The sequence below is a fragment of the Coloeus monedula genome (genome assembly GCF_965178545.1).
Source record: "Coloeus monedula genome assembly, chromosome: 9".
In the NCBI taxonomy this organism is placed as follows: Eukaryota; Metazoa; Chordata; class Aves; order Passeriformes; family Corvidae; genus Coloeus; species Coloeus monedula.
In genome coordinates this window covers 22,031,488-22,048,021 of record NC_138789.1, presented here as the reverse complement: position 1 = coordinate 22,048,021, position 16,534 = coordinate 22,031,488, and the positions used below count along the sequence as shown (strand labels likewise).

At 47.2% G+C, this 16,534-nt stretch overlaps 1 protein-coding gene across 1 annotated transcript in view; it reads left to right on the top strand.

Moving 5' to 3' along the window:
• The window catches only part of ERI3 (ERI1 exoribonuclease family member 3), a 130,074-nt gene that overhangs the window by 32,484 nt on the left and 81,056 nt on the right, over positions 1-16,534 (top strand). The gene's annotated exons all lie outside the window — the stretch shown is intronic.

Sequence of the window (16,534 nt, the reverse complement as noted above, 5' to 3'; positions counted from 1 at the left end):
AGAGTTGTTTCAAAAGACAGGTGGTTGCTGGGCATGGTGCAAGATCACTGCCTAGGATATTCCCTATAGTGAGAGAAGCCTTTCAGAACCCCAAGAAAAGTTTAAACTGGAGCTTTGTGATCATTTGCCTTTTATCCAATATACTTTCCAAAGGGATGGATATTTCTGAGTGCATACATGGATGATCAAGTGATGATCCATACCTGACTTCCTGCATTTAAGGCTTTTTCTGTCATCTTGGCACAGTAACTCGATGTGAATCACAGAGTAGTCTTTAGAATAGAATACAAGCCAGGTCTGGCATGCTCCAGTGGTGTTCTTATTGTTAAGGTCATCTTCATCAGCTGGGTGAATATCTGGCAAGTACCAGGTGGAGACCTGCATTGGGATCTGCAAGTGTCAGTGAGTGTGTGTGTGCATGTTTTGTTAGGAAAATAGCTAGACCACCAACCTAAGAAAGGTTATTATAAGAATGGAGCTAAATGTCCAAAAATTAAATTAATTCAGTCTCCAAAGTGTTTGCAGATCAGTGTCCTATAGTGCTGAATTCCCTTGGATTCATATAATCTTGCTTCAGCTGTTCATTTCCCTGCAGTGCTGGATAAAGACTCCTGTTGTTATCACACCAGTAAAGCACGGGTTTGACACATCCCATCCTGATCTGACAGCCACAACTCGTTAGTAGTGTTACTTGGTTTTCACTGTGACATTGGTTTCCCCAAGTTGGAAGCCTAAATAAACTGCACATAGCCTAGGAGCAATCAGCACCAGTTCTTCCCTGCCGAGTGGTCTTTGCAGAGTGGCAGCTCCTTCCTTGCCTTTTCTTGGTGTGATTAGTGAGACATGAAATATGGGGACCAAAGCTCAGCACAAGCGCTAGTGGAGATGAGAAATGGGCTCCAGACGGAGACACAGGGGTGGTATGTGAACTTCTGAGTCAAAATCTGGTTCTTTGCTCAGGCTATGTCACGAGCTCGGATATATTGCAAGTTCCTGTGTTAGTTGCTTAAATTACAAGTGAGTTATTTTTCTTTATATATCATGTTTAAGCTTCTGTTAGAGACCAGCACAAACAGTTGCTGTGCTAAACTTCTGTTTCTCAAGTATTCTATTTTCTCTGTTCTTTACTCCTGCATTGCTGTTGTGAGAGTCCAATTTACCACTTTGTTGATAGTTGTGAGAAAGTTGTCTTTGCTCCAAGCCCATCTTTCCATCTCTTTCACAGTAGGCTGACAAGATTTCCAGGTAATGACATCCTAACTTGGTGTCCATATGGAAAGAGCAACCTGGATGTGTTGGGTGGCTTTTTTGTTTTTTGGGTTTTTTTCTTCAGACCTCTACAGCAGCAAAATAGAGGTAAAGATGAGCCCTATTTCTGGTGAGCCATAGGGGTTGTGGGGTGAGCTGGCTCAGAGGGACATGCTGTTCTGTAGTGGAGATATACTCTTCACCGTTGGCAGTGGTCTCTCGCCTGGGTTGTCCCTCACTAGTCAGCTGAAAAAGAAGACTCCACTCCTGGCCATGAGGTTGTTGTGAGTGGTTCATTTTCTCCCTCTTGCTTTAAAAAATTTTTTTTAAACCATTAACTCCAGAATTCAATCGTAAAGCATCTCCAGGGCAAAGCAGAAAATATGTTTTGTGTTTCCAAGCACATGGATAGCAGGAGTCTGGCTGCAGCCGCCTGGTGAGTAGCACATCACGCTGCTCCATCGCCGATTGGGTGCTGCAGCGTGCAGCGTCACATCTGATTAGCACCGTGCCAGTGGATGAGGCTCGAGTGAGGACTCCCTGCCAGCTCTGACTTGTCTCATTTCCCATTACTTTTATCCGTCACCACAAATGCCGAGTCTCCCTCCTGAACTAATTAAGTTTGCGTGTGTTTAGACACATTGCCAAATAGGGTTTAGCAAAGCAGAACTGAGCATCTCTTTTTAAAGAGAGAAAGCAGAGAGCTGAAACAAGGCTGCTCAGATAGGGAGACAGAGGCTTGGAGACATGCAACATCCATAAGCTATTTCAGGGAATCACCCCACGCTTCCCTACAAGACCTGCGGTGTAGCTGATGCCCGTTGCTACGGTGTTGAGAACACAGACTGGGCACAAAAGGCATTGGGGCAGTAGGAAGGGAGGTGGTACTGCTTGTCCACATTTGGAGGAGTGTTGGTGGAAGCACTTCGTGATAGAAACCTGGTGGGGTTCCAGAGGAATTGAGGACAATGAGGTGAGTGTAACACTCCTGGCTTAAGGAGTCACCACTTGTGACTTGTGTTAGGTCCACTCCTAAATGCTCTTTCTTTTCTCAGCTTCCTTAGTAATGACAGCTGCTTGCATAGCTGCAGTCCTCTTACCCATGTCTTGAGTGGTTTGGAGTTCCTATCCTCTGTTGTCCTTAGCTTGGCTGCTAAACCATGCAGCCTTGTTCCTGGCTTCTCCAGCAGTGACCTGGGCATTTAGTTTGGCTTCTGTCTGCATGTGCTGGTCTAGAGCTGAGGCATGGTGTCTTCTGGACTGGCCTGTCTACTGTGAGGGCTTCCAGTAGATGCCACTGGTGGGTGCCAGGGAGGCCCAGTGGGATGAGCAAGCTGGATGCAGGGAAGTGGCTGTAACAAAGAGGAGGAACCTACAAGCCTGTCAGTGGTGGATGTAGGGATATGGTGGGGAAATAGCCCCATCTAAGCCAGGAGTTGCAATGTGTGTAGCACTCGTAGCTCAGACAAAAGCACCAGAGGAACAGTGATTGTCAGGGTATTGCTCTCTGCTGATGGTGTCTGGCACTGCTGGGTCTGCAGGATTCAAGATGTAAACTAGCTGCTAAAGGATCAGTAAAACCTTTGCTTGGCTTGCTGATCTTCAGGGAGTGAAGCACTGTGTGGCTACAGACTTGACTGCTCTTGGACACTGGAGCTTCCTTGGAAGCTGTTTGTCTGTCTTCCCTCAAACAACAAGGGAGCACTACTCACAAGGAGCTGGCTGCCCAGAACAGGACACCACACATCTGGGAAGGGCTTATGGAGGTTAAGCATGAGTCAAGGTCCTCGGCCATGCTAGCAAAGGCTTTGTCATGGGTATGCTGCACCATCAGGTTGAGAGTTCCTGTTGGAGGGGATTTGGTTGCTGTTGGAGATAGTCCATTGCATGAGAGGGCTCCTAAATGGAATGCTGATCCTCTGCTGGCTGCGCTTGGATCAACCTGCTTTCAGTGCTTGGTGTGTGTGAACCAGGCTGGAGTCGGGGAGACAGCAGCTCTCCTACCAGCCCTCCCCTTCCCTCTTGTTAAGATGCAATTTCTTTAATGAGGAAAACCTCTTGAGTAGGAACATCACCTTTCTTGAAGGCTTGTCCTGACAAGGCAGTTCAAGCCGACAGAGTCGCATATCAGCTTCAGCAAATACCAGTCACTCATTACAGAGACTCTTCTCCCCCCCACCCCCCAGCAACACCCCTCATTCCCAGACAAGGGAATGAATCACACTTCTACTCTTGAATACATCATGACAAGTCGTGGTTCTAATGAGAGAGGGCCATTCATTCTGGGTGGAAAGTTCTCTGTGTCGACTCAGAAATGTTATTAATTAAAGAGAGCTACCTGAAGCAAAAGATGAAAGGTGCACCAGACCTGCCAAGCTAAAATATGAGTGGGGATACAGCCTCGTTAGACACACGGTCCTCAGGCCTCTGCATGCTCAGCAGGAGGATTCCTTTAGCCTGTTGCAAGGAGCTATAGTCAAGTTTAACAGCTCCAGGGATGGATTCAGATACCTGATGTAGTCTGCTTTAGTGCTTGGACCTCATTCTGCACCTAGGTTGGAACTGACACTAGTCATTAAGCAAATAGCATTGATGTGGCATTGGGTGGCGAGGGTAACGTGCCTCTGAAGGGGCTGAGGGAGCTGCTGACTGCAGGAGACAGGCTTAGTGGAAAAAAGGGTACTTAGTATCTGCCAGAGTTGAGCCCTTGTAATATAAGCTCTTTAGTGTAGTTTATCTCTGCTGAAATGTCAAATTGCTTTCCTCTGTGTTCCTCTTAAACACAATGTGAATTAATCTTGGCAACGAAAGAGGCCTTTTTACCATGTGTTCATAGCTACAGAGTTGAGATACAGTGAGGTTAAGTGATATATGCCTGTGGCTGTGCAGGCAGGCAGAGGCAGAGCTGAAGCCTCATGTCCCAAATCTCAGACCTATACCATAATGTCAGAATCATCAGTTAATCCTTCTCCTTCCAGATTTGGATCATTCTGTAAATGCATTGAGCGTAGCTAAAAGTATTTGTAGGCTTTGGTCTATATAACTCTGACATGAAGATGCTTGTAGTGCACTTGCTGTGGCTGATCAGAACATGCTAATTTATGTCTTCGCAGGAAACTACTGCTCAGAAGTTTTTTATTTTCTTAAATAAGTGTTAAAAGGCAAGTACTCTGTAATATAGTGATAAAACATAGTGAAGTGTCTTGAAATGTTTATTGGCCTTGGTGCTCTTCCTAGGTTGGATATTAGTAAATTCGAAGCAGTAAGTTATACCATTGCTTAATTTTGTCTTACTGTTTTAATTCTTTCCTTGCAAATTACACAGGCTGGGAGGATGCTTGCCTTCTCAGACCAGCTCCAAATGTGGCAATGGGTTGTTCTTTCCAGACTTCTGTCCTGGAAGTTTTTGAGATCAACATTGGGTCATGAATGGAAAAGAATTGTTGGTGTTAGTGTCCCCTGTATGTGCTGTTCTTTATCAGACGACCAGGAGGGGGTTGGTAGCCTCGTCCTTGGAGAGAAATTGCAGATGGCCACTGACTGGGGTGTGGGAACACTTGGGTAGTCATGAGGAAAGGCAGGAGAAGGTGTAGGGTGGGCTGGTTGTGTGGCAGCAGGGCAAGAGGTATGTTCAGAGTTGAGAGTAACAAGAAAGATCTGATAACTGAAAGATAACGTAGTCATCTGCATTTAAGGCTCATAAAACAATTCCTTTCCAACTAAGATCTTCAGATTAGCTTGGTGGTGTTTTTTTAGTGGGGATCATTTTGCTGAACAAGCCTATGCTGTATCTCTTCACACAGTTACATTGGCTGAACAAAGAATGTGGTGTGAACTACAGTGAAGGGATGGGACTGAGTATCCAGGGTCAGGAACCTTTTGAGTCAGCTTTGCTGATGGAGTTGTTCATGTAATTACATCCTAAAGTGCTTTGCTGGAGCTAAGCAAGGGAGCCTTGTGAGCACTTACAGGGAATAGCACTGACCCCCATTCACTTCTGCGACCCTGCAGTCCAGCTTTTTGTTTTTAAAGAAAATGATATCACTGATGCAAAACAAATTTTGGATTTTAAGATTCTCCCTTTGTACACTGTTATTTAAAATGAATTTACCAGACTTGACTTCTGTTATCCTTATGTACCAGTTACCCTGCCTGACTCCTGTTCTTGTCTTTGTTTGAAATAATTGGTTGTGTGGGCTTCTGCAAGTTACATTGTCCGAGATATCTGGGAGTGCCTTTGGTTTAAGCTTTGGACATGAAATCTTTGCATAGGGATAATCATGCAATGGACTGTCACCTTCAGGTCTGCTCCTTGTCTGGCACATCATAGCAAAGACATTTGTCATAGTCAGGGCTGTAGTGGCCACAGATTTATTGAACTGTGTTGCCCAGTGCACTCTGGGGAGCAGGACTCTGCTGCCTGGGAATTAAGACCGAAGAAGTTGGAAGCAGCGTGAAAGATGCTAGAGAAACTTACAGATAAGTTTGCAGTGTAGGGGAGAATGAGATAGGCATTGCATCATGTGCTTTATTTCCAGCACTGAACCTTTGGGATGGAGTAATAAATGGAGAAGGTGGATTTTCTACCCCTGAGTAACTTAACTCTGTGCTCTTCAGCTATGTTTGAAAACAGTCACACTGAACTGGATGTAAGTCAATGACCTCAATGCCATCTGCTCATAGAATAGGGAACCATAATTCCCTCTGCACCAGGAATCACTAAGGTGAATTCTGTGTCCAGCGTTTTAGTGAATTCAGGCAAAATGTTTTCAAAATCAATGGATCTATAATGGGTCCTTGGTAAAAAACACAGCCTAGCCTCTGTCTGTATGAGAGCCCTCTAATAGCAGTTCACAATCGTGGTGATTCTGTGCCTTGAGGAATTGAAAAGCTGGTTGCCTTGGGACTGCAGAGGACAACCACTGGAGGGCTGTTTGCCGTCTGAATTTTGTTGTCTGTGGCATGTGTGAAAAACAGGATTAGCTGCACAAAGTATTCATTTTCTCTTAAAACAGCTTAATTTTTCTAGGGTTAGACAGCCATAGTGTTTCATGCTGGGTCTGAAATGTCAGCTGTCTTCCTTTGAATCCTAGCTCTTCTTACTTCGCAGCTGAAGCAAAGCAGTTGTGTGTTGGCACCCGTGATGCCCTCTCAGTGGCTTGGCTGGGAGAGATGTGCTTATGGCTCCTCTGCCTAGAGAGCTCTGCTTGAAGAATACTGCCAGCCTGGGAGCAGCATCCTTCCTTTTTCACTTGCTCTACTGTGTGAGTCCATAGCTTTCTTGAAAATGTTTTGTTTGGATGTTTGTTTCCTGTTGGGAGCCATTTTCCTGGATGGGTTCAGTCCCTTTCCTCCTGAAGCTCCTGGCTGGCAAAGACCTACTGGGCCATCTTGAGGTCATCCCTGGTATTTTCCCTCCAGCGTATTCTCATGTGCCTTGTCCAGCGACACTCTGTGTCCTCAGGAGTGGATGACCGGGTGTGTGCAGGACTTGGAAGGACACTGGAGCTGCAGACTAACTTTTTGAGCTGAGTCCATTTCAAGTTGGAGTCACCTTTTTCTGTGTTTGGCCAAGGTGCTGCCCTCAGCAGCCTGGCACCCCAAAGGCAGTGTCATGTGCTCAGACATTGATGTGGACCAGGCATTAGCAATGATGTGAGGCATATGGAGGTGGTAGTAGAAGAAAGCAGAATAGAGAAGTGTGTGGGAAGAAGACAGAGGAAGCAGGGCGATATCCTGGCAGGGTTGTGTGCGGGGAAGCTCATACTGCCCAGGACTTCATCCTGCCTTGGTCCTACCAGCTTTGCCTCTCTTGGAGCAAGGATTTCTCTCCTCTCCACCCAGCACCTACACTCTAGGACACCCTTTGTTTTTCCTCCGTAGGTGCTCCTTGGTCATCTTTAATTTCCTTGCTTCAGTTTTTCCATCTGAGCGTTGAGCCAGGTCTCGGTGTTGACTGTCAGCCAGCATGCCAAAGGTGCCTGGGCACTGGCTGAGTTCAGTTCCTCATGCCTGCCTGGAGTCACGTCTGTCCCTGCAAACCGGATGGATGGAGTAGGCTGGCGGGAGGTTGCCAAGACCTCTCCTCCAGCTCTCAGTGCTCCCAGCTCTGAAGAGAACTTTTACATTTTATGGACCATTTAGCTTCCCAGTGGTGATCCTAATTCTTCACAGCATGTATATGCCATTTCTTGGTTATTAAAAGGACCCCTGAAAAGGAGCTGCCCTCTGAGTCAGAGCTCTTCCATGCAGTTAATTGCAGGAAGGTTTTCCTTAGACTGTGAGGCTTAATATTTCCAAACTCTCCCTTTGCTAAGAAGGTGAATTAATACCCAGCTTTCCCCATGGCTGCAGAGACTGACCCTTGTGCACCATCAGTAAGCAGGCAGGGGAAGAACACTTGTGCTGGGAGTAGTTCAGACTTGGAATTGCTCTGGAGGAAGTCTGCTTGCTTTCTGCATAGTGCTCAAGAGTGCTTTAAAGGTTGTCTGGCCAGGTGTCTCAGTCTTTCATCTCTATATCCTTATTTCATGTGACACTTCAGGAGCCAAAGTAGCCTCCATTCCTTGGGGGCCCAAGCAAACACCATGTTTACTGGGAAAAGAGTGATTACCTTGGACTGACTGACAGGTCAGCCAAAGATTGGATGGATGGACTGGAGGTGGTTCAAGCAGGGAGGTTCTTGTCAAGTCACTGTGCTGTGTATGAGAAAACAGAGGCAGCAAGCCATTAGACTGTATTTCAGGTGTGAGGAAGCTGCTGAGGTCCTCTGGCATTGTGAAATGCCAAGTGAAATGTTACTGCCATGCAGAGCACAGCAGTGTGTTGGAATTAATGAGTCTGGTGTAGGAAGAGCACGTGAACAGTCTGGAGCGTTAATGTGTGAGGGTGATAGACTTAGGCAGGGGTTTGTCATCAGGATTGCTGTGTTTGGGAAGCACATTCTAATGGCGAGACCACATGAAAAGAAATTGGGACTTGAAAGAAGAGCACTAAAAATCATCAATTGCCAAAGTTGTTTTGCGTTTGCTGCAGGCCTGAAGCAAATTGTTGGGCTCTAAGCACCTGGGTCTTGCACTGGATTTACAGGTAAGGTGAAATTGAGAAAGGGCTAAGTAATTAATTCCTCTTCCTGTGACCAGGATGGGAGATGATTCTGACTTGCCACTTCTCCTCAGAAGTTGCTTCAGAAGCTGGTAAGGACTCTGGTTGTGAAACCCAGGAAGCAAAGAGGATCCCTGGGTGCCTGACAATTCCTTTTCTCTGTTGGTTCTTTCTTGCAGGCAGCCTCGGGCTGCCTGTCTCTTTGTTAAGAGAGTGACAGCAATGTGACACCGTGAAAATAATTACTAACAAATCACGGTGGTGACTGCAAACAGCTCGCTGTCTTCAGAGGCATGTCAGGGAGCATTAGAGCAGGGCCGTGGGAGCGGCAGAGCGGCTAGGGGCTCTTTCTCTGCTCTAGGCTGAGGGAAGATCTTCGGAGACCTTTGGCGCCTGCCACCCCCACATCATTCCCTTCTCGTTGGCTCTTTCTTTCCTCTCTTCCCTGCCTTTGCCATCAATAATTAAGCCCATTAATTGCACAGTGAATTTAGAAAAGCTGCTAATGGTAAGACAGGGCTTCTGCTTTCCCTGGATTCAGCAACCAGCCACAGAACAATGAAAAAAATTCTGGAGAGGTCTCATGGGCAGAAGCACATCCAAGCTGTGTTTTCCATCTTGCAGTTCTCATGTGTTGCCCTGGGCAGTAATATTTATTAGCAGCATGCCCCTAGGAATTCGTGGGCTATTGGTACAGTTGGAGAATGGCCCATGTCCTTGTCCTCAGGAGCCTCCAGTCTCGGTGAATCTGAGAATAGGTTTGTATTTGTGCAGAGCATCACAGGAGACATGCAGTTACCTGGCATGTCCAGCAAAAAAAGTGGGCAGAGGAACGAGGACATTCCAGGATACAGTAGAGTTGGCGCCAATCAGTGTGATTGAAGCTGCAGGTGAAGACAATCCTTCAGGGAATAAGGAGTGAACAGGTCATGTGTCAGGAAGGTGGCTGGTACCAAATAGAGCAGCTGGGGGAGTTTCTGCAGGGATGAGCCCCTGTGGCTGTGTTGGAGTGGGGACCCTTCTGTGGGGCTACACAGAGTCTGAGGGAAGCTCCCTCTAAAGCCTCTCGTTATATTGATATAAAGCTCCCTCCAAAGGGCAGGTCTAGCAGAGATACTGATAGGAAACTGGAAGGCAGCTGCTGGCTGAAGTGTCCTTCAGCAGCATTGATAATCAAACCCCTGGGCAGGCTTTGAGAGGGAGCTCACAGCCTGCCCTCCCCTCCTTGTTCCTGGTGGTATTTCATCCGCCAGTTTGAGAACAGGCCATGCCATCTGGCAGGGCTGCAAAGGGAGGCAGAAGGTGTGGATGGGAGCCTGCTCCCAGGCGCCTGCTCTACTGTGCAGCCTTCATTCCCATTCCCTTAGTTACTAAAGTGATTTTCCTGACTGTCACATCTGTAAATAATGTTGCTGGCGTATCTAGCTGGATGCAGAATGGCGATGGATGGGGGAGGGCCGGCACTGAGGGTGGCCGTAACAGCCCCTCTCCCCGACTCATACAATATTTATGCAGGGCTGGGAGTCGGCGGCACTGACCTCCAGGTCGTGCTGTTAAACAGCTCCCGCAGCCCCTGCATCCTAATTGCTGCACTTGTCCTTTGCTCTGGAGGATTTGCTGCTCCTTCTCTCCAGCGAAGCAAATACTAATGGCAGCGCTTGTGCTTGGAGGTGGGAGCAGTCTCTTCCCCACAAGGAAAAGACAAACTTGTTTTCCCCTGTGCATGTGTAATTTGCACAGAAAACTATGCTCAGACCTTGTTACCCAATGTGCCAGTCTCCCCACTGCTGTCAGCATGAGAGCCCATGAAGCTGCTGTGCATGCAGTTTTGGGTTGTGTATCATCAGAGGGCACGGGAAGGTGGTTTACCCCATGCCACTGGCTCCTATTAGGATTTCTCTTTTCCCTTTAGTGGGGAGTGGGAAGAAGAAGCAATCTCAGAAGTCAGTTGAGAGAGTAGAACTGGATGATGTGGTGCCAGAGGAAGACAGAGATGGTGCCAGGAAAGAAGAGGGGTTCAAACAGGGTCACAAAACAGAATGCAGATAAATAGTCTGCTTCAGTGAGTGGAGAGAGAGGTGATGCAGAAGGCTGGAGACTCCCTCTGTGGATGAGGGGCTCTTCCCCTTACAAGTGGTATAGCCATGGCTGGAGGTGGAGGCAGACCTGGCAGACAGGGTTTTTCAGCTGATTCAAGTGGTTCAAGCAAGCTCAAAAGAGAAAACTTTTGATTGCTAGAGCTGCCATGGCTTTCCCCCATGCCTTTTGGCCAGGCTTTCTCCTGCTTGGGGCTTCACGTCAGGTGTCTGCAAGTCCAGTGACCTGACTGACCACCCACGTCCTTTATCCTGCCTTCCTGGGTTGGCAGATCCCCTCTGTGACTGGAAAAGTGCTGTTTAGACTGAAGACTAATGGCCTTTAAGTGACATGATTGTATTATGTTAAGCGTCTATAGGCTTTACCATTAGGCACTAAACAGTTTATGACTCATAGCAGAGAAGCCCTTGTCCTGAAGAGTTTATACACTAAATGGTCTGGACAGGCAAGGCTTGGAAGAGGCAAGGTTTACTCCTGCCTGTCAGAGAGCAGGTCTAAGGAAGGCCTGGGACAGGATGTGTCTTCTCAGTTTAGAGCAGCACCTTGCTCTAGGTCTTACACGTTCAGGTTTCCTGGGGAGAAATACTTCTGTAATGGGATTTGTGCAGTGGGAGGAGAATCATGTTTAATTTTAGCTTAGTTTTTGTGCATGTTTTGGCTTTGAGGGGGCTTAGACACGATGTATTGTGGGTGCATCCGTTTCATCAGATATATTCCCTTACTCAGTGTGTAATTACAGTGTTCTGCAGCAGGAGTCTGAATGCTCCCTCTTAAAGCAGCTAGTATGCAGAGAACCAGGTGATTACTAAATTAATGTCTGTATGAAACACTTACTAAGAGACCATATAGACAGAGAAAGGACACACACTCTATGTATTCAGGCTCTGCTGGAGCATGATTCACAGAATAATTTAAATAGAGATCTCTAATCCAACCACCTGATCAAAGCAGAGCTAACTTCAAACTTACATTGGGTTTCTCTGGGTCTTCTCCAGATGAGTTTGAATGTCTCCAGGGAAGGAGATTTTACCACTAATCTGTTCCAGTGCTTTATTACCTGCATGGTGAAGAGTGTTTCCTGATGACAGATTGGACATTCTTCACCTGCTACAGCCTGTGGTCGTGATGCGTGACTTTCACTGAGAACACAGTATTCAGTTTTGTACACTCCTCTTCATAAGATGCTGTATAATGTCATGTTTAGTATGCAGACAGACTTTCACACCAAGTTTACATGTAAAAATCTGTTTTTAAGTGTTCTTCATAGGGCAGGTTCCCAAGGCTGGGGAGGCGATCTCAGCCTTGGAGACTTTGCAGTATCTCTTTTCTTGGGAGGAGTGTCATGCATTTCTGATGTCAAAGGGAAGTCCACCTAGTTGTTCTCTGTGTCTGGAAGGGATGGTGAGAGCATTTGCTCTATCCCTCCACCAATCTGGAATAGTGTGAATCTTCTGCCTGCTGCGCTTCTCATCTCAGCTGAACCATGGAGCTAGTAAGCTCTGGTTTCCTGCATGGTAATTAAGTACTTATTTAAAATCAAAAAGCTCAGTTCTGATCCTACTATCCCTGGCTGTTTACAAACTCCAGGGAGAGTAACTCTAGATTTACTCCTACATGCCTAGCAGTAGAATCAGGCCCAGTAAATAGAGCTATGAATCTTTTTAAGAGAAGCTGTTAAGAAGTAGCACATAGATTTATTGTAGCATCATGTGTGTGCAATTGTTGATGAACATCTTCTGTTGGAGGCTGAATACCTGCTGTGTTACAGCCTTGCTCTTAATGTTGAGATAGCATCTCTGCCAGCATCTTGCTGACGCACAGACAGATACCCATAAAAGGGCCAGATCTTGCTTGGTGTTAAATGCCTTCATGTTTCATTAAGGTTGATGGCAGTGGAAGGCACACAGTGCTTTGCAGGACGAGCAAGTCACGACAAGCCACTTGCCCTATGTGCTTTTTGTGGCAGAATTATGTCCCTAGTGTATACATTGCTCTGGCTGCAGTCTGGGATAACACCGTTTCCATTCTCTGGCTAGCGGCTTGGAAAGCAAGGGTCTTGAGGTTCTCCCAAATTTCTTAGTACCCAGCAAAAATTTCGAGAATAAGGATCATGCTGTTAGCATGGGATGGGTGTTCAGATATTTCAGCCAATGCTGCTATGAGTCCCGAGTGTTGAGGCGTGCAGTTTGTCTTTTAGGCTTCCTAGGCAGGAATATGTCTGGTAGAGAGAGAACACAGCTCTGTCCAGAATTGGCATCACAGAAAAAGAAAGAAGATCTGAAAGTGCCAGGTATTAGCCTTGCTGCTTAGCCTGTGTTTTTGGCCTCATTACACTAATCCAATTAAAGATTGGTGGGCAAAGATAATGCACAGTCCAGTGAAAGGGTTTGTGTGGCAACTGCTTTCTTTCCTGGGCATCTGGAGTGGCCTAAGTTATGTTGTGCATCACCACACCTCCCCAGGCCCTGCAGACCCACTGGTGCCTCCATGTGCCATGGTGTGTGCTCTTCTCCTGCATTGTGTCTCTCTTATTACTAATGGAGCATGGATGCATTTTAGCTGCTGGTCAGCCCTCATTAATATCCAGAGATGACAGGTTGACATTTGTAAAGAAGACTTGCATTGACCTTCATGTTGTGCATCGGTGCGGTTGCCATATAGTGCCCCGTGCTGGATGCTTCTTCCTGCGCTGCCTCGGGAATGCATTTGTGTTAGCAAAGGGACCAACTGCTCTGTAACCCTTTGCTGCTGTCAGGAATGCAGGCAGTGTGCCTGGATGTCTCTACATCCCTCTGCCCATTCCAGGACTGTTCGCTGTAGAGCCTCCATCCATCCCGGTGAACCAGACTGGAGGGTGTTGGCATTGCACTTGTGGCTCCTTGTGGAGGTTTGGGTTTTGAGTACTGGGGGCCTTAATGGAAGACAGCTTTATGCCAATAGCAATGTCCCATCTTCTTCCTTTTCCTGACTCTTGCTTCTCTGGGGAAGCAGGAGAAGAAAAGGCTGTGCTGTCCAGGCATCCTAAGTGCTGTCAGTTGCCTGTCTCTCCCCCAGCCCACGCCATCCCGGCTTGAGGACTGCTGCAGCCTGCTCAACAATGACATTTATTAACAGAGGGGGCTTTGAAAAAAGGCAGGCTGCTCCTGCAAAGGCTTCTCGCTGTAACTCTGTCTCCTCTCACCAGCCCGTCTGAGGCAATGGCTGCTGGTGTTGAAATTCATTAGTGTTACCTGACAGGCGATGGAGGCTTGCTCTGTCTGTTCCCACTTCCCTGCTCTCATGTCCCTGCTTCATGCATGCTGATATTTAAAGCTGATGTGTGGCTCATAGGCTTGTTGCACTGTGACAAGTTTGGGGGTGGTTGAGAGAACTGAGAGGGTGGAAGGAAAGCAAAGAGGGAGGGAGATGGGACCTGTCTCAGGGTTTCTGCGAAAGCCCAGGGCTGTTCAGACCCTCTCCAGATGTACAGTATTTCCACAGCTGCTGCTTGAGAATTTTAAGTACAGCCATGCAATGTGGTTTGTCCTGCACTGATGGGGGGCAGAGAGAGACAGCACTGTGTGTGCTTGGTGAGAGTGGGGTGCAGTCACCTGGCAAGGGCTTATCTGGTGGAAAGCAAGAGCAGGTGGGCTCCTCTGGCCCCTTGAGTGGTGTGTGGAGCTGACATCCCACTCTACATCAAAACAGAGCAGCACCTCTGGACTGCGTGATCCAGAGAGTTGACGAACCTTGCTTTGAACGAAGGTGCCAGGCTGAGGTGGTTTGACAGCTCCTCTCTTTGACAATGGTGCTGTTGTGTGCTTCAGTATCCAAGCAGCTTCCTTCTTCAGTGAAGGATTTCCAGGGCAGGAGCCTGTCAGTCCTCTCCTTTGCAGCCCAATGCACTGGTGTTGGCCAGGACACAAAATGTTATGCATCTCTTACAACGCAAGGTCTCCAGGGAACAGATTTTTTTGGAAGGGTAAGATCGTGTCTATAAACCCCAAGATTTAATGTTCCTTTATCTTCCCATAGAGGAACTTGTTCTTTTAACTGCCTCAATATCAATATACCCTGTGTGTAGCAAGTGGCCCCATTTCTTTGTCTCCTGACATCCTGAACCCAGAAGCAGATGGACGTTAACCAGCTCTGATTAGTTGGGAGAATCAAGCATTAATTTTTTATACGCCAGAACCACCTGAGTGATGGAAATCAATTATGGCTGCCCCTCCTCCTTCCATATTAATGTGTTGGCTCCGAGCAGAGATGGAGGGACCTGTTGAAATGAGAAACCCCTATTTCTTCGTTTGACCCTCTAGATAATTAGGGTTAAATTGATATGCTATCACACTGGTGACACATTTTATCTGCCTCTGTTTGTACAAGAGGATACAATAGTGGAGGAAGGACCAATTTGTGCCCTGCTTTAGCTAACCAGACTGAGATAAAAGGTGTCACTAGTATGATAACGTTCTTGCCTCGTGCTCCTTTATTGTTGCTCAATTTGCTTTTTTTTTTTTTTAATCCTGTTCTTTTTCTTTCAATACCCTTGGTCATATTTTAACTCCATGCCATCGCATAATGACGCCCTGCTAAATGTGTGTGGAGATAGGCAACTCTGGCTGACAGCCTTCCCTGATAACCGAATTCCAGACCATCCATCACTAGGCTGCTCTCCTTAACTTAAGGAAAGTGATAACTAAAGCAAGGCCGTTTATCACCGCCGAGCTGTGCGCTTCTTGCCGCCTTGGAGAGAGCTGGCTTCCACAGCAGAAATGCAGCCATGTTACCTCACCTCCTATTTGCATCCCGTTCATCTCCAGGCCCCATTTACCCTGCAGGGTAGTGAAGCAGGGCTGGGTGGAAATCAGAGCCTGGGGTGGTGAAAGCTCTCTGAAAATGGTGCAGAGTTGCCACTACTGACCATGGTCTAAGAAGGACTTAGACTTGCTTTGCTGGTGGAGGAGAGTGTGCTACTTGATGTCACTTGCTCTTCCACCCAAAGGGGATGTGCATTTTGGGAGCAGGCAGAGGTTATGCACTCCCATCTCTGCTTCTGGGAGGACAGAGCACCAGAGCTGCATTGGAGGCTGGAAAATCGCACAGCCATTTTCAAGTTTATTCTGTATTGAATGCAGTCAGCATTTGGTTGATGGGGTGGTTTTTGAAAGCCAGCTTCCTTCCCAAGGAGTGAGAGCTTTAGTGTTTGGGAAGCCAGTTAGACCTCATTCAAAAATTGGAAGGATCATGGGATGCTGAATGCAGAAAAATGTGCCATCATTTCTCTTCTCCCTTAGCTGAGGAAGGGCTGAATACTGAGCTCTCTGCTGAAGCAAAGCTGCCCTCAGTGCGCAAGTTTGGCTCTGGCAAGATCAAGAAGCCATATTGAGTATAAGAGCTTATTTATCAAATAAGTGAATGCTCAAGTGAGTGGTGGCTCTGATAAATAGACATGCTTCCTTACAGGCCATGGTATTTCTGTTCCCCAGGACAGCCACAGATGTGCCTTATTTAGTCCAGCCTGGAAAAGATGATAGAAAAACTCCTGCCTGGTCAGCAGGCTGGAGAGTGGGGGGACCACTACAGGTGACAATCTTGGAGCTGGGAAAAGATGTTGCAGGGGTGTTTTCCTCCCTGTAGGTACCTGGAAACCCAGGTTCTGTGCAGTGAAAGCCTCTGGTTCCCTATGCCAGGAGTGCTGCATATTTAGACTAGACCAGACCCATATAGGAATCCTGTGCTAATCCTTGCTCAGTGGCTGTGTCCCCAGTGGCCTGGAGCCACCAGGACTGCCATCTTCCAGCTCAGGGATAGACTTATGTTTTGGTCCATGCTGCTAACAGCCCACCCAGGTTATAACATGTTGGTCTCCTGGTGCTTGAAAAACTTGAAGCCCCTCTGCTGCTGACAAGAAATGAGGGGAGCACAAGCATCGAGGGGGAGGGGGAATGTCCTGAGGTCACACAGCTTCACAGGCAGTTTCTGGGGTTGTTAGTTGTTTGCAAAAATGCGTCATTTATTTAGTTGACATATTTATTTGGAGCATTTATTTTCTCCAATTAAAGACCCACTGTCCAGCGCCCAGGGCACACTGCCATCAGTCTCA